This window comes from Crocuta crocuta, unplaced genomic scaffold (assembly GCF_008692635.1).
Source record: "Crocuta crocuta isolate KB4526 unplaced genomic scaffold, BGI_CrCroc_1.0 scaffold457, whole genome shotgun sequence".
Lineage (NCBI taxonomy): Eukaryota > Metazoa > Chordata > Mammalia > Carnivora > Hyaenidae > Crocuta > Crocuta crocuta.
Window position 1 is genome coordinate 5,159,451 of NW_027531318.1, and position 24,995 is coordinate 5,184,445.

Here is a 24,995-nt window from a genome sequence, read left to right on the forward strand (position 1 = left end):
TTGACTCTTTGTGGTTTATTAAATGTAAACATATAGAAAATTTAAGGGGAAAAGGTAGTCTTTTTATGTAGAACTTCTGATTTACGACTTCCTGGACTTTGAAAGACTCCTTGCCCCTTTATTAAATACATTGAGTTGTTCTTAAACTTAATAAAATATATTTTTCTTACACAGCAGGTATTTTTAATATAGCAATTAGGTATATCATTAGGAAGATTATTGAAAGTAGTATGTAGGATAAAGTTTGAATTGTCTTACCAAAGAAAATGAGATTTTAGACATCATTTGAATACATTAACTAAAAATAAAAGTAAACTTTTCATGTACTGCTGAAATCAACCATGGGATTGAAGAAGCTTATTAAGTTATTTTGTGTAAATATATTTTCTATTTTGCTTTTTAAAAAATGAATTTTATTTACAGAAGGAATACGTAAATACTCTTGTTTATAAGAAAGCATTACAGACCAAAGTTCTCTTTGACCATCACCCTCCAGTCTTCCCAGAGGTCATCATTTTGCCATTCTTTCAAACTGTTTTTTTTTTTAATATTTCTATGTATATGTTTGTATCTATTGAATGGATATTTATTTTTGCATAAATATTTAAAAAACAACCCACAGGGGGCGCCTGGGTGGCTTAGTCGGTTAAGCGTCCGACTTTCGCTTAGGTCATGATCTCACGGATCGTGGGTTCGAGCCCCGCGTCGGGCTATGTGCTGACTGCCAGTTCATAGCCTGGAGCCTGTTTCAGTCTGTGACTCCCTCTCTCTCTGACCCTCCCCTGCTCACGCTGTCTCTCTCTCTCTCTCCTAAAAATAAAACATTTAAAAAAAACAAAAAACAACCCACAGAATGTATTGTTTGCTTGCTCTTTTTTTTTTTTTTAATGTTTTCTTTATTTCGGAGAGAGAGAGAGAGACCGTGTGAGCAGGGGAGGGTCAGAGAGAGAGGGAGACACAGAATCCGAAGCAGGCTCCAGGCTCCGAGCTAGCTGTCAGCACAGAGCCCAACGCGGGGCTCAAACCCACGGACCTTGAGGTCGTGACCTGAGCCAAAGTCGGACGCCTAATTGCCTGAGCCACACAGGCGCCCCTGCTTGTTCATTTTAAATATGACCTTCCATTGTATGTTTTAATTCTTCACTAATGTTACTAATAGCAGCTGATATTTATTGAGTTGTTACTATGTGCTAGACAAAATGTTTAGCATTTTTCATATAATTTAGTTTAATAATCTTCAAAATAAGCTTCAGAGGTAAGTCAAAATAGTTGATTTTATATGAATAAACTTTCACCTTCATTATATCTCACATTTAAATTACTAAATGCCAGTAGTTTATCATTTATTTTTAATGTTCATTTATTTTTGAGACAATGAACAGAGGAGATACAGAGAGAGGGGAATAGAGGATCCGAAGTGGGCTCTGCACTCACAGCAGAGAGCCCAATGTGGGACTTGAACTCATGAACTGTGAGATGGTAACCTGAGCCAAAGTTGGATGCTCAACCAACTGAGCCACTCAGGTGCGCCAGTAGTTTATCATTCTTTAATAAAACTTCAAAAATAAACATTTAGAATGATTTTTAAAAGTTGGTAAGAGTATAACTTTCAGCTCTGTGAGTTTTGTTATTCTTATGCAGTCAGCCAAGTTCCTGGAACGGGTGTCTTTGCTAAGCCAGCAGGCTGGGAATGTGAGGGTGACTCCTGCTCACCTTTTAGGAATGAAAAGGTAGTGTGTGTCATATCTGACTCATTCTGAATGAAGAACAGACAACCCCAGACATTTCCTCAGTAGTCAAGGATTTTAAAACACATGCCTGTGATGTCCTTATTTTGGGGAACAGTTACAGGATACAAGACCCCCAGGTAGAAGGAGGTTTATTTTTGAAAGATGCTTTTCATTTGTGCCCTTCGTCAGGCTGGGATGAGGAAATAGAGGCTGCGGCAGTGGGAGCTCTGAGAATTTTCATGGGAACTGGTAAAGGCTGTGATACTGAGTGGACTAAGGGGAAAAAAGTGGTGCTTCATATGTATACCCTGATTTTGGAATTCGGAGGAAGATATTTTCAAAATTGCGTGACAAAATAAAGAGCTTTTAATTGAGCGAGAGAGCTTTTTAGAAGGGTTTAAATCTCAGCTCTGCTGCTTTAACTAGCTGGATTACCTCAAAAAAGCCACTTTATGCTGTTTCAATCAATGCTAATATTATCCACTTTATTAAGTTGTGGGGTTGAAATTACATAAAACATTTAATACATTCGGAAGTGCTGTACAAATGTGCAAATATTAGCTGATATTCTTCCTCTTTTTACGATCATAACTCTTGTCAAGGCTGTCTCTGGTTTGCCTCTTGTATTATTGCCTCTATTGAAGACTTAACCTGCTTGTTGCCTCTATCCTTTATTACTTGCAAGAGAGTACTCTATTAGGGCTCTGTTATTTTTCATGAAGAAAAAAAAGAGACCTTTTTGCTGAGTCATTTAACAAATGTTGAAGGCCTAGTATGTATCAGTCAGCATTTCTTCAGGCCCAGTGTAAGCACTGAAAAGATCACGGACAGCAACTTTCAGGAGAGGAGATACACCGAAGGTCCCGATAATTATCATGTCATTGTCGTTATACATTAGTGTTCACAGACATGTTTGATCTTTTTATCTTCAAGATAAAAATAAACAAATATAAATTAAATCTGTCTACTTAAAAAGTATTTGTACTAAATTCTGTTGTAGCAGGGACAACAGAGGAACCCCATCAAGTTATCTTGCTGTGGTGTCTTTTTGGTTATAATACTTAAATTATTTTGAGAGTCCCAAATAACACTCAATGAGGATATGAGGTTTTTATGTTTATCAGAACTAGACATGGGTAAACAATGGTTGAGAAGTGCTACAAGTAAGTTTCCCTTTCCAGACGGGGAGATAGTTGCACTGAGTTTCCATTTGGTGCACTTCCGGGTCCTCAGTTACTGCGGAAGTGATCTTTGCTTAAAAGCCCACTCAGAAATCTGGTTTCTTATTCAGAACTTGTTTATTATTTTTTGCTCCCTCTCATTCCCCAAATGTTCCAACTAACATAAATGTTACAGCAACTCTGAATCCATGGAAGGGACAAGCAGCTTTAGCTTGTTGTTCAGGTATGGGACTGCCTTTCTGTGGGCCAGAAATTAGACATCAGTTGCTTAAGGCAACTCGAAAGTCCACAATTTAAATCTCATTTGCCATTTGACTGATGCACCATTTATTGTCCAAAACCACTGCTGGTATAGGCTGTTCTTGAAGAACATGTATACATTGGAGGAGGCACTTTGCTGGGAAGAAAAATCCTCTGGATTTATTGTTCCTCTTCTGGATAGTTCTAAAAAGCTAGCCCTTTTGACTTCTTTTGATGGTTTGCTTTGTCATCTCCGTGTTTACTTTCATTTATTTTTTAACCTACTGTTTGTGGCAAACTATCTCTGTCCTGAAGTTATACCAATGAAAAAAGTTAAATCTTCCTTCAAAGTGACCTATGAAATTCCATATTTTAAGCTTAACCCATTGGCAATACCACTTTTTTCTTTATTTATTCTGCTTCCCTGCCCTGTGCCCTTACTGTCTGAGGACCATGGGTGAGTTATTTTGTTTATTTTTTGTTTTAATTAATCACTTTTAAACTCACCTGTTCATAGAAACAGCATTTCCTCTTTTCTGAAAGGCATTTATGGTAAGAGCAGCTTATTTTCTTGAGATCCTGTCCCAGTGGTCTCTAGAGTTTAGGATCTGCACAGTCCCATTTACTTTTTCAAATTAGAAGCAAGAAAATCTTTAATTTGCCTTGACTATAACTAAACTGTTTTCTTAACAGAGTTCACAATTAATTGAATTCTCTGAGCTTCTGGTTTATAATAGTGAAGAACTTTTACATAGAGTAGATAAAGGATGGAGTAGGAATTTCTGATTCAGTTGCGTATTATTTATTGTGGAAAGAATGTTTTCCCTACAGACCAACTAGGAACAAGATGTTTAAACATAAGCCAGGGTGGAGACCTATTTGTTTGGTCAGCTTTGGAGGAGCCACGTTTCCCTACTTAGGATGCGTCTGCCAACTATTCTGTCCCCCGACTCCCGCCTGATTCTTCAAGTTTCTTTGGAATTTTTGCTCAGGACTCTGTTAGAACTTTTACTTAGGACTCTGTTGGAGAAGGCAGTGATACAGTGCATACGTGGCACTTAGAAAGGCTAACGGCAGTTTTCTGGGAAGAACATGCTTTTATTGTGTCATGAATTTTTGCTGGTATGTGTGTTTGTGCGCACGCGTGCACCCACGGGTGTTTATATAAAATGGCTTCTTTCCTTTTTCCCAGTCCCTCTCTTCTGTTGGTTTGTGTATTCACATAGCTGGACGGCTCCAAGATTCCATTTATCACAGGCAGTGGGAGGGGGTACGGAGATATGAAAGGGTTACTGTTCACATTTCCTGTGTAATTCCCTCTGATCTTACTGAGCTGTAGTTTCTTTCTTGATGTTAAACATTCCCAGGCTCCTATAACCTTCTAGCCTGCTTGCTCTGGCCAAGTTTGTCCCAGGTGATCATGTAGGCGAACCTCCTGTTTTTAAAGCTTAGAAATCTCTCCTTCCTTCGTGAGATGGGCTAAATGCTCATTCCTTTGCAATCCCAGAAGAAATCCCTGTGATTTAATGCAAGAACAAAGCATAACAAAATAGTTTAAAAAAATCAAATTCAGCGGCCATGTTTGTTGTCAAATTAACTATGTAAATTTTAGAATCTGATTCCTGATTTAGTGAATTTCTAGTTAAATGAAAGCCCATTATCTATTAAAGATTGCATTCTTCCTTCTAAAAACACACTTGAAAAGTGGGTTTTGATTCTAAAGGAGTGAATTTTGACTGTACCCTGTTACTTTTAGGTTGCCTAATTGCTAGGTCATTTTAAATTGTCTCTGATATAAAGATGCTTACCTGAACCTGTACCATTTCTGCCTCAATTCAATTCAGAAGGTTGTAGCTGAGCATAGGGAGGGGTACCAGTACTTGTTATTTTCTACTTTTTCTCTGGGTTTGAAAGTATATAGCAGCTCATTTTTATTCCACAATTTTTAAAATATACAGTTTTGTGGTTGGCAAAAGGTTTTCTATTTTTGCCTTTTCCCCTTAAGTTTTAGAAAAGAAAATGCCGTGCTCCTATGAAGCATAAGAATGTCAGCAGCTGCTAATGGATTGATAGGGGCAGGGCATAGCTGGGCCAGCACTGCCCTCGTTGTAGGTAAGGAATGTTTCTTTAGACACAGCTCTGGGTAAGTTTGCTTGTATTGCTTATAGCACATCATCCTCATGTCTTCATTCAACAGCCTGGGAACCTTGGGGCTTGGGGACAGACAGAAATGAAACAGTGTCTCTTTGAAGGAGTTTCTGGGATAATTAAAGCTTGCTGTTGTTTAGGCCAAGGTAAACTATTTGCATTGCTTAAAACAGTGAGATAAAGTATTTTTTAAGCACCTTAACCTTGTGTAATATGGTTTTACATAGAGGTAGGTAGATCAATTTTTAGATTGATTCTGTTTGGATCTGCCTTAGAGAGCCAAACAGAAATATTTGATATTTCTCGTTCACCTTTAGTTCCCCAATGTCTAAAACAGAGCTCACCATGCAGTAGACTTGCAGTGCTAGTTTGTTAAATGAGAGAAATATATTGCCAGATTCCTTTTGTAGATTCTTTGTTTCCTATGTGCACAATCACAGACATGTCTAATAATGTTTTATCCACGCTTTCTAGTAGTCTCTAATGATAGAGCCTGTTTGGAGTCCTTTGTTATTAAGCAGTTAATTCCCTCAAAACATTTTGTGCCCAAGGACATAAAAGTGTTGTACACCTTCTCGTCTAATCATGACACTCCTGTGTCAGAAAAAAATGAGATTTATATCATAAGTTACTTAAATTATAGCTAGTCTATTAACATTTCCTAAAACCAGCAAGCCCATACACTATTCTCATAATGGAAAAATGTTTATATTTTCTTCCAAGGAATATCTATTCCTAAGACCATCACAAAGCATTGAATAGTAATATCAGTCATCAACAAATACTTACAGAATGCTAAAATCAACAGTATTGTGGCTGGTATTGTGGGTTCTCTAAAGATGTGCACAGCCATGGTCCTGCTACCTAAAGTCTTTCAGACTTTTCAATGAATAGAACACATACAATAGTCAAGTTAAACAGCAACGTAAGGTACATTAAATGTGGTTATGTGCTACTTGAGAGGCTTGAACAAGAAGCATGCAGCTTAGTGGAAGGAGAGATCATTTTGACTTGAATTAGAGAGTGGTGAGAAATTTTATTGAGGAAGCTTGAGTCAGAGATTAGACAACTGGTTGGGTTTTAGATATAAAGAAGTGAAGCTAGGGGCGCCTGCGGGGCTCAGTCAGTTAAGCGACTGACTGACACAGCTCATGATCTCATGGTTGGTGGATTCGAGCCCTGCGTTAGGCTCTGTGCTCACAGCTCAGAACCTGGAGCCTGCTTCAGATTCAATGTTTCCCTTTCTCTCTGCTCCTCCCCTGCTCATGTTATCTCTCTTTCTTTCTCAAAAATAAATAAACATTAAAAAATAAAAAAGAAAGAAGTGAGGCTACTTTACATTTATAAGTATCAGTGATAGTTACCACACTTCCTGTCCCAACCTCAGTGAAGAAACAACAACAAAAAAGCTTAAGTATATGGTGGAGCCTTTTCTCCATTGGCAATTTACTTATTCCTCATTTTTTTAGTGAAATGAAATTTCAGAATAGCTTCCACAGAGGACATACAACTCTGTTACTTACAATAAGGATCCCTGTTGGTAGGAAGTCCTCCCAAATTACAATTCCAGTAGTTGGACAGCATGTATATTAGAAAGTTATCAGTTGGGATTATACTTTGGTAATAAAGCCTCCATTTAGTTTCAGTGGAAGGTTTAACAGAGTTCACTGCTGAGTTATATCTTGATTTGAAGTCTAACATATGAGGAGATCCAAATTCACTGTTTTTTGTTGTACGGATATAGGTGGCTATAGTAACTCTTATAAAAATATAACTTCACTGCAATTTTTCATTAACCTCTTAAAGATTCTTCTACAATAATGCAGTTACTATAATAATATTACATGCTAATCCAATTTTTTGGTTTTGTAAAGCAAATTAAAGTATGGATAGAATTTACCTTGAGATTCTTTGATTATAATTACTTATTACTATTTACTATTAAAAGCAAGCACTTTAGTGCATTTAATTTTAGAGTTAAACTTCTATCTCTAGTTTTATTTTATGGCATAAACAGTCAAAGGAAAAACAATACAACCAAGAAATGAAACCAGTTTTTCTAACATAGTAAAGATAGAATCTTAAGATAGTCAGCTTACTTTACTTTTTAGTCTTTTGGCATTTAGCATATTTATGTGGCTCTGTGCATATTTCTGCATATCTTGTTTGTTGCTGGCAGCGTGATAAAGAAGGGAATGATGAAGGAAACTATAACTGGTGCTTATTTACTACACTATATTTTTGCCTCAATCTAGTGTCTTTCAAGATATCACTAGGCGATCCATGATTAAAGAGTTTGGTGGTCAGCTAATTTTATGAAAGGTGGGGGCATTTAAGTGGATATTGATACTTTATTTAACCCACTATTTCACATATGTATTTGACTTTTGAAATGCCCACTGCTTGCCTGCCTGCTTGCTTGCTTTTCTCCTCTCCTTCCTTCTTTTCTTTGTGCTTCCTTCTTTTCTTTTCTTTTTTAAGAATATGTATTAGGGGTTCCTGGGTGGCTCAGTCAGTTAAGCATCTGACTGGCTCAGATCATGATTTCATGGTCCGTGAGTTTGAGCCCCATGTTGGGCTCTGTGCTGACAGCTAGCTCAGAGTCGAGCCTGCTTGGGATTCTGTGTCTCCCTCTCTCTCTGATCCTCCCCTACTCACACTGTCGTTCTCTCTCAGAAATTAAAAAAACATTTTTTTTAAAAAAAGAATACATATTAAAATCTATAGAACAAATTTCAGGAATCATTACTATAAAGTTTATACACACACTATTTAGGTCTGTTGCTTATGTCCATTTTTCTCTTAATCTCCACTTTTTCTAGGGCATAGGATGGACTATAGAAGGAAAAAGAATAATTTTTAAGTCTCACTAGCTATACTGATGTCACATGTAGAGGGAAAGAGGCTGACGCTCCTTTTGAAAACAAGATTTGAGATTTGTGTGAGGATTTCAAGAGTTCTTACTGTCTGCATCTTTGATAGCTCTGAACAAACAGATTTTGACCAAGCACAATAGAAGTTACCCTGGGGAGAGGAGTAGGGTGGATTCGAAGTAAAATGGGACTTTCACTTTTTACTATAAATATTTATGTTTTGTTAGAATTTTTCCATTACTGTAAATTTCTTTTGTAACCTTAAAAACAAGGACTGAATAAAAGATGGTAGACAGTCTAATCTGATAGTTTTCCTCCTCAGGCTCCCCAGCATTCCTAAGAGGATGCCAATCATACTCCCAATCCAGCTATTAAAGTAAATGGCCCCATATCAAACTTGTAACTGAGAATAACTACACTCCAGGCACTTGCCAGAGAGTAAAATGCTAAACTTAACTGTTACTCAGTTTTTTACAAAAAGCTTCTGCAGGACTGCTGCATATCTATTTAGTTCACCTGTTCATTATCATAAAACTGCATGTCTGCATGAAGACATACCACCAAAGGGCAGCATTCTTGGCCTTGTCCTCTTATCACCCTCCATCCTATTCACCCAGCATTACTGTATTTAGTAAAGTGTCTTTGATGTTAAGCCACTAGACTGCACTGAAGGGAGGTTTAAGAAACAAGTCTAGAGAAGAGAATCTTCAGTTATTCACTACAAGGATGTTGTAGAGGTCAGAGTTGAACACGCTACACTATGAATGAAAGCATATAGTTTTCTTTGAATTACAATAAGTAGGTTTCTCCTAAAATGCTGACAAATTTTGATCTCGTGAACACTAGTAAACACATCTCATCTTAGATTGGTCTCTTGAGGAAATTTAGAGCAAAATTTGTGATCCACCCCAAGGAAATATAGGGGCTCTTATGAGATGCATTTTATTACCTTTCTTATTTTTACCATACTGAGGTACAATTTCCATACCATGAAATTCACCTGTTATAAGTGTACAGTTCAATGATGCTTTAGTCAATTAGCAGAGGTGTGTAACCATCACTATAATCTAATTTCAAAACATTTCCTTCACTCCTCAATATCCCCTCAAGTCTACATGTAGTCAATGCCTCCTGCCACCCCCCAAAACTCCTCTGATTGGCTCAATGTAGAAATTTCATATGAGTGGAATCATACAATTTTTAGTCTTGTGAATTTGGCATCTTTCACTTAGCATAATACTTTTGAGGTTCATCCATATTTTAGCACATATCATCATTTTCATTTTTTCAATTGCTGAAGTGTATTCTAATGTATGGACATACTGTGTTTTGTTTATCCATTTACTAGTTGATGGACGTTGGATTATGTATCATTTCTGTCTATTATGAAGCTACTATGAACAACTGCAAATGAATAGAGAATAGCACTTCTGTAAAAAAAAAAAAAAAAAAGAAAAATTAACAGACCAAAAAAATAAGCACATCTCAATTAGACTTCATTGATCTTCCAATGACATATTGTCTTGGTCACTGTCACTTGATATTGAATTTTGAATATGGGCAGTAACAAAGTCCTCCAACTTTCTTATTTTATTTATTCATTCATTCATTCATTTAAAAGTTTATACCACCTCTAGTTCTTTCTGACAGAGGACAGATACAAATACAAAACTAGAACAAATTTTAAAAATGTTTTCTTTTTTTTTTAATTTTTTTTTTTATTTTTTATTTTCCAAAAATGCAAAATTCTCATCCTACTATGGCTTTAGCCTCAAGCTTAGGGTTCAGGGTATTGTCATTTAAATCAGGTCCCAGATGTAGCTCCTTAGATGTAGTTCTTTGCAAGAGACAAATTGTTTACTTAATAAATAATGGAGAGGCAGCATAGAGTAACACTGGTAAACACTTCCCTTCAAAAATGGGGAAACAGGAGGCATGTAACTTTCACTGGTCCATGGTAATTTTGAAATTCTGATGTTGGCAGTTTCTTTATTAGGGCCATACTTAATCCTTGTTAATGATTATCCATGACTTCTGGCCTTACCTATAAATTTTAAATCATTTTTTCTTTTTCTGTAAGAAATGGTTCATGTTTATAATTGGTAGTCTTTCCAGCCTTGCTTCCTGTTTGTAGAAGTCTGAGAGTCTAAATGTGTCTTTTCATTTTGCACTCTCTCCGCTGATTTCAGTCCAATCTCACATAGTTCCTTTAAAATCATTGTGAGGTATCAAATTATAATCCACACCATTGGAAGCCACGCCCACATTTGTTTTTAAGATAGACTTCTTTTTTTCTACTTGAGACTGAGAGTAAAGGTGTTATAAAACAATACCTATAAAATTCTTAGAAGCTTTTCTGTTTGAAAGAGCCCAAAAGGCATACCTTCAAGATTCCTAAAAGCCTTTTTATCTAGAAAAGAGAGTCTAAGAAGCACACTTTTATGAGTTTTAGAACTGAATTAGACACAACTTTAAATCATTTTGCAGTCCTACTACAGTATTTTACAGTCATACTGTAATTTTTAATCTGAAACCATGCTCTCTACTGGTAGCAAACCCTAGGCTTTATATTTGCTCTGAAGCTATTTCTTTTTAGTCTGGAAAGAATAAGGATGATTTTTCTTTTGAAAGAGCAAGACCCGGCTCCTTTATATTTCCTCTAAATTGTGCTTGAAAACGAAACCGTTCTTTTGTTAGCTCATCTTTGTCTATGTATATGTTAGTGCACACAGCTAAAAGAAACTAACACTTTGAATCTTCTGCCTAGAAATCTCCTTACCCAAATCTACCACTTTATTAGGTATATTTTCTCTTTTCTGTGTTATGCAGGTAAGTATTGCATATCACTGTGTAAGAGGAATTGTCCTTTCCTTCTGTTAACATCTTCACTAATGTACTTCAAGCTTTTAGTAACAGTCTTCTGGAGGCTCTTTGAGCTTTTGCTTCCCACCCAGTCCCCAAACCAATGCCACATGTTTTAAGATTTTTATTATGGTACCCTACTTCTTGGTACCAGAATCTGTTATGGTTATCAGGTTCTATACCAAATTACCTAAAACCTTATAGTCTTAAAACAATAACTGTTTTGGGGCACCTGGGTGGCTCAGTTGGTTAAGCGTCTGACTTCGGCTCAGGTCATGATCTCATGGTTCATGGGTTCAAGTCCCACATTGGGCTCTGTGCTGACAGCCAGCTCAGGGCATGGAGCCTGTTTCAGATTCTGTATCTCCCTCTCTCTCTGACCCTTCCCTGCTCATGCTGTCTGTCTTTCTCAGAAATAAATAAAAAACATTAAAAAAAAAAAAACAATAATCATTTTGTTGTACCTCACAATTTGTGGATGAAGGAACAGGGCAGGTTCAGTTGGTGCTGATTCTTCACCGTGTAGCATCAGCTGAGGTTAGTTGGTGGGCATTCAGCTGGAGTGTGAGCTGGTTTGGAGTGTCCAAGACAGCTTTACTCAGATTTATGGTATTTTGACAAGGATCACTCAAAAGTTAGTCTTAGCTAGATCTTTGAACCTGCCTGCACCTGGCTTCTCTAGTGTGAGAGTCTTACCATATTTAGACTATGATGACAATAGCACAAAGACAAGAAGGAAGAAGCAGATATATTCTCTTGTAAAATTCTTATATTATACATGAAGTGGTACAGAATTATTAGAAGTTAAATTGTGGCATGTTAGGGGCACCTGGGTGGCTTAGTCAGTTGAGTGTCCAACTTCAGCTCAGGTTATGATTTCATAGTTTGTGAGTTTGAGTCCCACATTGGGCTCTGTGCAGCTTGGAGCCTACTTAGGATTCTGTGTCTCCCTGTCTCTATATATACCTTCTCTGCTTGTGCTCTCACACTCTGTTGCTCTCTCAGAAATAAATAAATTGTGATACGCTAAAGGTCTAAAGGTTAAACACCAGAGCAACCACTAAAACTCTAAAAGAAGCAGTTATATCCAGTAAGCCAAGAGTAGAGATAAAATGAAATACTAATGCATATTCAATCCCCAATAAGGAAATAAAAATAGGGAAAAATAAATACAGAACAGTTTGGGACAAACAGAAAATAAGATGATTAATTCAAATTCAACCATATAGATAATAACATTAAGCGTAAATGATCTGAATACTTTAAAGGTAGAGGTCATCAGGCTAGATTAAAAAAAGCAAGACTTGCTAACTGCATACTTTCTACAAGAGACCCTCTTCAAATATGAACTCACAGATTAAAAGAATTGAAAAAGATATACCATGATAACACTAATATTAAGAAAACTGGACTGGCTATATTAATATCTAACACAATAGGCTTCAGATCAAGGAATATTACTAGTGACATTGAGAGATATTTCCTACTGATAGAACAAACTCATCAAAAGGACATCATAATTCTAAATATCTTTGAGCCCAGTAATGGAGCTTCAAAATATTTGAAGCAAAAACTAACAGAACAGAAAGGAGAAATAGACATAACTACATTTATTGTTAGTTTTTAATACTTCTTAGCAATTGATATAGGCAAAATATCAATTAAAATATATAAATCTCCAACAATACTTAATCAGTTGTGCTTCACTGACATTTATAGAATACTGCACTCAATAATAACAGAATTCATGTTCTTTTCAAGTGTGTATGGAATTTTTATCAAGGTAGATCATTTGTCAGGTCATAAAACAAAGTTTTAAAGGGCTGAAATCGTATAGAGTATGTTCTCTCACTATTACTATATTGAGTTAGAAATGAATAAGTGTGGAATATCTAGAATTCTTCCCCAGAATATTTGGAAATGAAACAGCATACTTTTAAATAAACCATGGTTTAAAGAGAGATCACAAGGAAAATAAGAAAATATTTTTGAACTGAATGAAAATGAAAACACATCATACCCATATTTCTGCAGCTTAAAGTGGTGCTTAGAGGAAAATGTTTAGCTTTAAAATACTAACATGAGAAATGAAGAAAGGTCTAAAATTATCTGAGCTTTCACTTTAAGAAGATGGAAAAATAAAATCCAAAATAAGTAGAAAGTTGAAAATAAGTAGAAATTGATAAAAGATAAATTTACAGGCAAGTAATAGAGAAAATTAATGAAAACAAAAACTGTTTCTACTATTTTTTAACAGATCAGGTTAGTTGGTTCTCTTTTTTGGCAGTTCAGTGATTTTAGTGCATTCCAAGATATAAGAGGTTAAAATCGTCAGTGTCTTAAGGTCTGGGTCCAGAAACTGGTGTCATGTCATATTTGCCATATTTATTGGTCAAGGAAATTACAGAAGTCACCCATATTCAAGGACATATATGCCTATTTTTCAGTGGGGGAAATTGTAAAATATTTGTGTTACTCTTAACCACAGCCATATTTATTGAAGGTCTCAGAGAGCTGTCAAAGCAAAGAGGCCTTAATGAACTGAGATTTCAGGAATGGAGGAGCCTGTATGCACTAAGAATACTGACAGTCATTTTTTCTAAGAGTGTGTGCCAAAAATGGGCACTGGCTAAAGATTAAGCTTTCTATGGAGGTAAGACTTTACCAGGGGAAAGAGAAACCATTGGTGTTTTGATGGTCATATAGTCTGGCATGAGCTATATGACTCTAGCTTTCCCCATGGGTTGTTAGTTGAAACCTTTGGGCAGGAAGGGAGATAGAAATATACAGGGGAGTTTTTCCATAATCTCATAGTGCTTAAGAGAGAGTCTATATGGCCTGGTGGTGGGATGCAGTTGCTATAAATCACACAATTGATTTCATATTTGAGACATTTTATACCAGAAGTAAACTGATCAAATTGAAATGATGATCTCCTCACCCTACCTAATAGAGGAAAAGATGGCCCCTCACTGGGAAAGTATAATATTTACCACAGTTTTATGTTTCTTAAATTCAAAGTATTAAGAATACACTTAAAAGGTATATGACATGTGAAAAGTAAAAATCTATCAAACAGTCCAAGAAAGAAAAGAGAATAGAATCAGATCCACCAATGGCACTGATATAGGAGTTAATCAAACAAGGATTTTATCAGTTATGAATATATTAAAGGAAATAAAGAAGTGGTTAAATATAGAGGAAAAGACAAAGAATAGCAACAGAATGGTGGAATCTAGAGCTGAAAAATGTAATGTCTGAAATTAGCATTTGAGTTTAATAGTAAAGTAGGCACAGCAAAAAATAAACAACTGGATTTAGTAAACTCAAGGACAGTTCAGTGGGAAAATGTACAAGCTAAAGCATGGGAGGGAAAGGAATGGAAAGAACAAAACAGGTTAAGGGACATATGGATTGAATCATTTCATCTAATATACTTATCACTGGAGTCCCAAGAGGAAAGAAGAAGCAAAAACAATATTTGAAAAAACAATGACCAAAGATTTTCCAAGTTTATGAAAGATAGCAATCCACAGATTCAAGAAATAGAAAAAAACTTAGTGAACTCCAAGCAATATTAATATAAAGAAAACCAAATGTAAGTATTCCATAAGGAAACTCAGGAAAAGCAGATATAAAAAGAAAATCTTAAAATAACCCAAGGAAGGAAACCATAGTAACTTCAAAGGAGCAATGATTAGATTGATGGCATATTGTTCTACAGAAATTATTAAAATCAGGGAACAATGGAATGACATGTTTAAAGTTTAAGTGCAGAAAGGAAAAATATTGCTAACCTGAAACTTTATGTCCAGCAAAAATACTTTTTAAATGAAGACAAAATAAAGACATTTTTAGACAAAAGGTGGGAGACTTTAGCACAGGTAGAATCATAATACAGTAATACTAAAGAAAGCTCTTCAGTCTGAAGGAAAATGATCCCAACTGGAACCATAGAACTTTAGGGAAAAAATGAAAAGCATAAATATGTGAGTAAATATAAAAGCTTTTGTCTATTTAAAGCAATAATAACAATGTCTTTCAGGCTTAAAACATACATAGAAATAAATTAAATGAAAACAATAGAAAAAATTGCAGATAAGTATAAACGGAGTTAAACCAGTATTTTGTATAAGATATGGTAAAAGTCACGTGTAGTAATTCAAGGAAGTATTTGTAATCTCTATGATAATTGCATGAGAAAATATAAAGGTGTTTGAACAAAGAGCTAACAGTAACAATCCTAAAATTTATATGGAACCACAGAGGAACCTGAATAGCCAAAGCAATCTTGAAAAAGAAGGTATCACCCTTCCAGACTTCAAGTTGTATTACACAGCTGTAGGTATCAAAACAGTATGGTAATAGCATAAAAATAAACAGATAGATAAATGTAACAGAATAGACGACCAAGATGTGAACACATAACTGTCTGGTCAGTTAATCTTCGACAAAGCTGGAAGAAATATCCGATGGGAAAAAGACAGTCTCTTCAACAAATGTTCAGACAACTGGTCAGCTACATGCAAAAGGATGAAACTGGATTATTTTCTTACACTATACAGAAAAATAAATTTAAAATAGAGTACACACTTAAATGTGAGACCTAAAACCATAAAAATCCAAGAAGAGGCATGACAGTAATGCCTCCATTGGCCGTAGAACATTTTTCTAGATATGCCTACTAAAACAAGGGAAATATAAACAAAAATAGACTATTAGGACTGTAGCAAAATAAAAAGCTTCTGCACAGCAAAGGAAAGAATCATTAAAATTAAAAGACAGCCCACTGCAGTGGAGAAGATACTTGCAAATGACATAACCAATAAAGGGTTAGTATTCAAAGTCTGTAAAGAACTCATACAACTCAACATCCAGAAAACAAATAATCCAGTTAAAAAATGGGCAGAAGACATGAACAGACATTTCTCCAAAGAAGACATCCAGATGGCCAAGAGACACATGAAGAGATGCTTGATATCACTCATTATCAGAGAACTGCAGATCAGAACTACAGCAAGATATCATCTCACACTTGTCAGAATGGCTAAAATCAACAGTATAGGAAATAACATGTGTTCGTGAGGAAATGGAGAAAAAGGAGCCCCCCTGCACTGTTGCTGGGAATGCAAACTGGTGCAGATTCTGTGGAAAACTATCTTGTACACCTAAATCTAATATAACACTGTATGATAACTATATTGGAATTTTAAAAATACTAACAGGAGATAAAATGCAGTAATAAAAATTTATTAATTAAAAGAAGAAAATAAGATTAGAATGAATAGAAAACCAATAATAAGGTATTTTACGTATCAGTATCTGATTACATATAAATAGGTTTAGTCCTCCAACTAAAAGCCAAAAAGTTTTGAACTACATTAAACAAAAAAAGACTTAACTATATATAGTTTCCACAAGAGATATTATATAGAAGAATATGGGAAGAAAAGGTACACTGTGCAAACACTAAAAGAAATCTAATCTATTAATATAATATCAGATAAAGTAGACTTTAAGGCAAGAAGTCTTTTGAAAGATAAAGGGAGAATTTTATGATGATAAAAGGGTCAATTCAAAAGGAAGACAGAATAGTTCTAAATTTATATGTTCCTAACAATTTAACTCCAAAATATGTAAAGCTAAAATTGACAAGATAAAAAGGAGAAATCATGATTTCACCATCATATTTGGAGAATTTAATAACCTTCTTTGATCCACTGACATAATAAGCAGATTTTAAAAAATCAGTAATGTTATAGAATGTTTAACAATACTGTTAACCCAACTTGACCTGTTGCTATTACAGAACATTATTCTCAACTATTACAGACCACACATCCTTTTCAAGTGTACAAGGAACTTTTGCCAAAATAGAAACTGTGCTGAGCCAAAAAGCAAGTCTTAACAAATTTAAAGGATTGAAATCATGTATGTTCCGCAGTGGAATTAAATTAGAAATAAAGTTTTTTTTAAATCCTCAATTTGTTTGGAAAATAAGCAGCATACATTTAAATAATCCACTGGTCAAGGAAATACAACCACAATTAGTATCTAAGCTGTGAGACAATGTTAAAGTGGTGCTTAGAATTCTATAGCTTTAAATGTTTATGTTTAAAAGGTTGAAAGCCAGCAATCCAATTTTTCATTTCAAAAACCTAGAAAAAGGAGTGCAATTACATTCAATAAACTGGAAAGAAGTAAATAACAAAGAGAGAAGGCATTCCTTAGAGAAGACTGACACAGATTAACAAAGTCAAAGTAATTTCTTTGAAAATATTAATAAAATGTAAGCCCCTACTAAGAAAAAAGGAGAAAACTCAAATTAACAATATAGGTATAAAAAGGAAACATTACTAGAGATCCAAGAAATATCTAAAGGATAAAATACTCTGAACAACATGTCAATATATGTGACAACTTATGTGAAATGAACAAATTCCTTGAAAAATACAACTCACCAAAATGACACAAAAAAGTAAAAATTATTAGTGCTATATCTTTCAAAGGCATTGACCCCATAATTAGAAATCTCCACCTCTAATAATGTTCTTCAACTGAATTAAGTCTCAGTGTTAAGTCTTTGTTGAATGTTTTTAGAATATTTAAAACTTCACTGTGGCTGACAGATTCTACACTAAACTCACTCTCCATATAATTAAGATTAATTTCCATTCATTTAGTTTATATACCTTTTGTTGGAGTTTGAAGAGGCCAGTTAATTATACCATATATCCCTTCTTCCAACTTCTAAACCCTTTGAGAAGTAGACATAACTCAGTTTAGAATAAAAATGTCAACTTTATTTAGGTGGAAACTGGTAAAAGAATGTGTTTATATCTGCATGGAATCTTCTGCCTATTCCAATTAGATTGACTTAACTTGCCTTGTTGAGTTTACCTTGTGAATGAGAGGAGAATGTATGTGTGTTTGGGCAGGCAAGTTCTAAGAGTAGGTGAGACTGGTGTCATATGTGGCCAGTCTTTTGCACTGTCTCACCAAACAGATAAAGCAGAGAGAAAGAGAGTCAGAATGGTGTTTTGTTAGCTATCATCCTGAGTGAAACCCTGCTCTTATCATGCTCTTTTTTTTCCCAAGGAGTGAGACCTACCTTGTTCTTGTGGAACTGTAGTACCACTGCTGACCTGCTTCTGGTTCCTCATGTCATCTGGGTCCTGTGGTCTGTTTTGGACAAGTTTTTGTAACTTTTATCTTCCCCAGAACTCTTCTTCCCTGTCCTCCCAAGAAATTTAAACCAGCCCTTAGTAGATAGTGCCATTTTTTTTTTTTTTGCACAGCCATCTCAAAAAAAAGTATTGAATTCTTCCAATTCTAGATTTTTTCAAAATTTGAATTCTAGTATAATTAACATACAGTGTTTTATTAGTTTCAGGTTTACCATATAATAATGTTTCAACATTTTTACCCATTACTCAGTGCTCATCAAGATGTGTACTCTTAATTATAGTATATGTTGTATATTCATTCATCTATTGATGGATCTAATTTGAGATTTTCTTTTATTTTAATGTTTATTCTTATTATTGAGACAGAGAGAAACACAGCATGAGTGAGGGAGGGGCAGAGAGAGAGGGAGACACAGAATCCAAAACAAGCTCCAGGCTCTGAGCTGTAAGCACAGAGCCCGGCATGGGGCCCGAACTCACGAACTGTGAGATCATGACCTGAGCTGAAGTCGGACGCTCAACCGACTGAGCCACCCAGGCGCCCCTCTAATTCGAGATTTTAAAGGATGGTTGATGTGTTCCTTTGCTTTCCACTGTCAATTCTGTGATTAGTGTGCCACCTTTGTGCATCATTTCTTTCTCTTCTAATTCTTACACTGCCTCTTCTCTAATTCTTGGTATTGGTTCACTTCTGGGACATTGCTCCAGTTTCCTCAGCTGTGGCTGTATCAGACCTGGAACTGCTATCTTCGCCCACAGTATGTGATTTATAATCTGTTTCTCTTAATTTATGTTTTTGAGTTTCTGACACTCAGACATTATTTTTTAACTTGCTCAGTCTGTCAACTAGAATCATTCCTAGATCTCAAAAACTGAAAGCCACCTCTCTTTTCCTTACTCCTTTGGCAATTATATTCCCTCTTAAACTCTTAAATTCAGATATTTCTTCATTCATTCCTTCATTTCTTTCTTCTTCCCCTCTCTTTCTCTTTCCCTCTTTCAACTTCTCTATGTCAATAGATGGTCTTGCCATTAGATCTTAACTCCCTCGGTTTTACCCCTTTACACAATAATTTTTCTTTGTATTTATCACACATCCTTTCCTTCATTTCTTTTTTTTATGTGTATTTATTTGAGAGAGAGAGAGAGGGAAAAAAATGAATGAGGGGGAGGGGCAGAGAGAGAGAGACACACACACACAGAATCCAAAGAAGGCTTCAGGCTCTGAGCTGTCAGCATAGAGCCTGACACAGAGCTTGAACCCATGAACTGTGAGATCATGACCTGAGCTGAAGTTAGATGCTTAACCGACTGAGCTACCCAGGCACCTCCCCCACCTTCCTTCCTTTCTAATCATAGAGAAAGAATTGTTTCTCCTCTTTAACATGGCTAACTCTACTAGAGTTGTTGTTTCCTTCTTCTCTTGTATTTGCTCCATTGTTTGCCACTCCTCCTCTCCATGTCTTCCTTCTACTAGCATTAAAAATGGAAAAAAAAAAAAAAAAAGAGAGACAGTAACAATAATAAAAAAAATCTGGTTAAAGATTCACCTTCACTTTCAAAGTATGCCAGTCTTCTTGGAAGAGTAAAATTTACCAGTTAATTTAACTTCTTCTTTTTCTTTAATCCTTACTAGAAGGTTTTGCTTTCTTTTATTGCCTTCCTGAAATTTCTTTCTGAGATCATCAGTGACTGTTAACTTCTTAGTCCTCCTTCTGCCCTGAAAAGGTAGGACAGACAGGGTTCCTCCCTCCTTTTGCTCTTCTTCCTTAGCTTCACTGATGGTCATCTATTTTTTCTGTGGAAATCCCCATCCTCAAATAAATAAATCTTTTGGGAGATAAGAAAATGGTTTTATTGACCTGTTATGCAAGAGAGACTATATAAATAATTCTGAAGTCGTATGTTCTTTGAGGAAATGAGTTTAGGGTTTTACTGATTACAGGTTGAGCTCTGAAGTTCTAGGGTCAGGTATTAGAGTGAAGCAAGTCTTTGGATCAGTTGATTTTTTAAGGTAATAATTGATACACACAATGTACGGTTGTGATTGAAAAGAAGGGTCTGTTGAAGCCCAAGAGCCTCTGCATTTGTAACTCTATAACTGAATGTTGATAATTGTTCCGTGTTCTCAGTCATGAATAAGTGATGGAGTGGTTATTCTGGTTCTGATTTTCAAGCACACCTTCAGTGAATTGTTAACTTCTTACTTCCATTGCAATTGCCCCGATTTCTTCTTATCTTGACTATTGCAGTAGCAAAACGGTCTCGCTGCCTTTGGGATCTTCTCATAGTAACTCATACTCCAAAACTAGAGTCATCATTCTAAAATACAAATTCAAACAACTTTTCTACTCAAAACCATTGATGGCTTCTTTTTTGTGTAAAATAAAACTCCATATACTGAATGTAGTATTCAGTCCCTTTATGGTATGATCTCAACCCCAAATTCTAGTCCTTATCTGTTGGCTTATCAGTCTCCTTCTTTTCCTTCTTTCCTCCTTCCCCACCCCCGTCCCGCTTTTCTCTTCCCCCCAAGCTATACTCATAATAGAGAAATGTAATGACTTAGGGGAAACCTCTGTGGCTCAGTCGGTTAAGTGTCCCAACTTGATCTAAACTTAGGTCATGATCTTGTAGGAGCAAGCCCTGTTTCGGATTCTCTCCCTCTCTCTCTGGCTCTTCCCTGCTCACCCATATGTACACACTGTGTTTTCGTTGTGGCCTATATGCCTAAAATAAAGTAATTTTTGTTCCTTTTTAGAATGTTGTTTGTTTCCAAACCTTGCCTTTATCTGATTATTAAAAGCCTTCTCTTTTAAAAACTCTATTTAAATTTCACCTTTATGGGGTATGTTAGTTTGCAAGGACTGTGTAACAAAATACTACAGACTGGGTGACTTAAACAATGGAAATTTATGTGCTGTTTTAGAACTAGACATCCAAGATCAAGGTGTCCACAGGGTTGATTTCTCCTGAGGCTTCTCTCTGGGCTTGCAGATGATTCCACTCTTCTTGCTATGTCGTCACATGGTCTTTCCACTGTGTGTGTCCTAATCTCTTCTTATAAGACACAAGTCACATTGTATTAGGGCCCATTCTAACAGCCTGATTTTAACTTAATTACCTTTTTAAGGGCCTTATCTCCAAACACAGTCACATTCTGAGGTACTGGAGATTAGGGTGTTACTAAATGAACTTTGGGGGGATGCAGTTCAGCCCATAACACAGCCTTCCCACATTTTCCCTATAGTAATTAACCCTCTCCAAAATCCCATACACCTTGTCCCACTTGGAGCACTTACTATATTTACTTTGATATGGAGTTATTTGTGTTTGTCTCCTCTTGTGGTTTGTGGGTTTCTTGAGGACAAACTCTCTTACGCAATTAAAAAAATTTTTTTAATGTTTTATTTATTTCAGAGAGAGAGAGAGAGAGGGAGCAAGAGAGAGAGACAGTGTGAGCAAGGGAGGGTCAGAGAGAGAGAGGGAGATTAGTTCAGATACAGAATTTGAAACAGGCTCTAGGCTCTGAGCTGGCAGTCAGCACAGAGCCCGATGCGGGGCTCGAACCCATGAACCATGAGAGCATGGCCTGAGCCCAAGTCAGACGCTTAACCAGCTGAGCCACCCAGACACCCCAATGCAATTTCTTCCTTCCCTGGTCTCCACGATATTAGTACTGAATACAGCTTGATTATTGGTTAAATTAAAGAATTCGGTGTCAATCAGTCTTGAATATCTAATAATATATTTTTCAGAGTTTTGAGGAGATTGACATAAATATATATGAAGGGAATGTATTATATCTCCTATTTTAGAAGTCTTTGGGCATGGCTTGACATTTTTATCTTAGTTCTTAAATTATACATAGTATAAGTAATGTCAGTTTTATAGGACTTCATATAACTCTATTATGGTCTTTAGGGTGTAATCATATAATTGGTTAATTGTCTTCTATAAGCTACCCATGAATTCTTTCATTACTTCCATTACATTTTTTTTCAGATAAAGATGAATGCCGTGTCTCATCCAATACTGAAAATTTGAAGTTTAGAAGACACTTGCTAAGTCAAATCATCTCAAGTAAGTCTGCTCTTACCCATTTTAACACTGGCTTAAGATTGATTTAACATGTAAAGAATTAAGTCCAGTATCTTTGACACTTTCTCAACTTTCAAATTTCTCAGGATATCTTAGAGTTGCCTTGTATATTGAATTCATTGGTCTTGAAAAATAGTGGAAAGATTATTTCTTTGTAAATTTCATATGCTTATTAAAATTGTAATGTTTAAACTCTTGGTATCATTTTAAAAATGAAATTTACACCTCAAAATGTTCCTTTATTTTTCATCAAGTCTAGTCATCAGGTCCTGACTAAATGTCAAGCTTAATGTTTTTTATTGTTGTTGTTTTTTTAAATTTATTTTTGAGACAGAGAGAGACAGAGCATGAGTTGGGGAGGGGCAGAGAGAAAGGGAGACAGAATCTGAAGCAGGCTCCAGGCTCTGAGCTGTCAACACAGAACCCAGTGTGGGGCTTGAACCGACAAACCGTGAGATCATGACCTGAGCCAAAGTCAGACACTCAACCGATTGAGCCACCCAGGCGCCCCTCAAGCTTAATGTTTTTGAAAGTGTTTTATCCACTAAAACTATGTTTTTCAGTTTTTGTTAAGGTTTTGTATGGCTTTTCTAAGTGATTTATATATTTGTGATCATTGAAGGGAGATATTTAATAATGAACTAGTACTTGAACCTTAAATGTTTATTTATTCAAAAACTTATCTTTGAAAGGTCATCTTAACCAACATCAACTTATAGAATTATCTCCTAGTGGTCTTCTGTCTTCATTCACTCTTCCTCCATCCTGTATTCCACTGCCAGATAGATCTGCATATAGAACTGCAATACTTTAAAACACTGTAATGGCTCCCTATTCACTGTTGGATGGAATCCATGTTCCATTGCCTGGCATTTGAAGCCCTCTGCCCAGCTCCTAAAAATACCCTTCATCTTGGCCAACTGGACTCTTTCCTGTTCTCTGAATTCTCACCATTCTTCATGCCTCTGTGGCTTGATGTGTACTGTATTAGTCTGTGTTTTTTCTAGAATGTTCTCTCCTTCCACCTTACTGTGTCCTCTGCTTGTTGAAAATCTTGTGCAAACTTCAAGGCTCAGCACACATGCATGCTCCTCCATGGAACTTTCACTGACTGCTCTAGCTAGAGCGTTAGCTCTGAGTCTCTCTCTGTCTCTCTCTGCTGACTTCATCTAACATTTTGTTTTTATCACTGTCATAGCACATATTACCAGGCAGCTTTATTATTTGTGTTTATGTCTATCTTATCTCCCATCATAGGTTGTGAGGACTATAAAATCAAACTTCTTGTCTAATTTTTGTTTCCTCTGGCATTCAGCATAATCTTAATAGCCCTTGGTAAGTATTTGCTTAATAAGTTAGTAATGTGCCTGGATTTTTCTTTCATCATCCTGTCTTTCATCCTTAGTCACATATGCTCCATATTCCTGGCAACTATTTATTCCTGTTCTGCACTGCTGGCAGACCCCCACTCTACCATCTTATCCTAGGAAAATACTGACCATAGTGTAAATAACAAGATTCAGTCAGTTCCTAAGCCAAGAAAAAAACTGTATTCCAAAAGTTCATATCTAATTCTGTTGTTTGGAATGCGGAAAACATTTTTCCACAAAAACAATGTTATAAATAGTGGCTAGATTCTCAGCCAGTGTTCCCAAGACTATTTAACTCCTATGTACCAGTACGACTTTAACCACAGGCAGCTACCATGCATACCACTGTTTGCAGAGAAGTTCTGGCTCTGAGTGTGGCGTCACATCTCCCATGCCCTAGAAGCAGAATAGTACCTTTCTGGGTGGCTCAAGCCACAGGAGGGCCTGAACTGGAGCTCTGGATGTAGTTCAACATATTATTGGATGCTCTCACACCAGCTTTTGAAAGCTTTTTGGGTTTCAGTATTTGCATAAAAGACATTTACCTGTAGGTTACTGATACTCTCATGTTTCCTAAATTGAGGGCAAGGGAGCATTTGCTCTTGTGGTCTTCCCCATGGTAGTTAATAGTAAATGGCTCTTGAGCAGTTTGATCACGAGTGGGTCATTTTAAGTCCTGTGTTGACATTTTACTACTTCTCGCTCTCTGTTGTTCTGCGAACTTATGGGAATTGAATGTATAAACATGGAAAGTACTTCTGTCTATAGGGAAAACACATTTATAAGCATCAACCAACCCTGTGTTTGACATCCTATCAGATTTTGTGGACAAGCAATTATCATTTCTGTGTGGGTATATAGTGATGCTTTCCGTGAAAAACACTTCAGGTTGATAATTTATGTTGTCAGGTTATAAGAATACACTTCATAAATTTTAGAGACTTTAATTTTTTAGTCGTCGTAAGCTTTGACCACACGAGTGCATGTCTGCTTTATGTTTAATGCTGTCGTAGGTGCAAGGGGCTAGGGAATGAGAACCAAAGATAGTATGAAAGGTTGACTTTCCCTCCAGGAGTCAGAAATACAGAGTAAAGTATGGAAAAAAACACTCACAGTGCAAACAATATGTTATTAATTGCCATAAAGTACTTCATGAAGGTAATGTATGCTCTTGGGGTCATCAGAATGGCGATATCATTATGATTCAGGATGGTTATAAAGATAGTGGTGGGATTTCAGTTAGTCTTAGAGGAATGGTAAAGATTTGAATTTAAATAAAGAGCTAAGAGAGGAAATGATCTTC

At 36.0% G+C, this 24,995-nt stretch overlaps 1 protein-coding gene across 1 annotated transcript in view; it reads left to right on the forward strand.

The window, feature by feature from the left end:
- ZNF438 (zinc finger protein 438) overlaps positions 1-24,995 on the forward strand; it is a 180,394-nt gene that overhangs the window by 63,193 nt on the left and 92,206 nt on the right. The window contains exon 3 of the mRNA XM_077771775.1: positions 22,227-22,304. The gene's annotated coding sequence lies outside the window, so the exon portion shown is untranslated. The remainder of the gene's footprint in view (positions 1-22,226; positions 22,305-24,995) is intronic.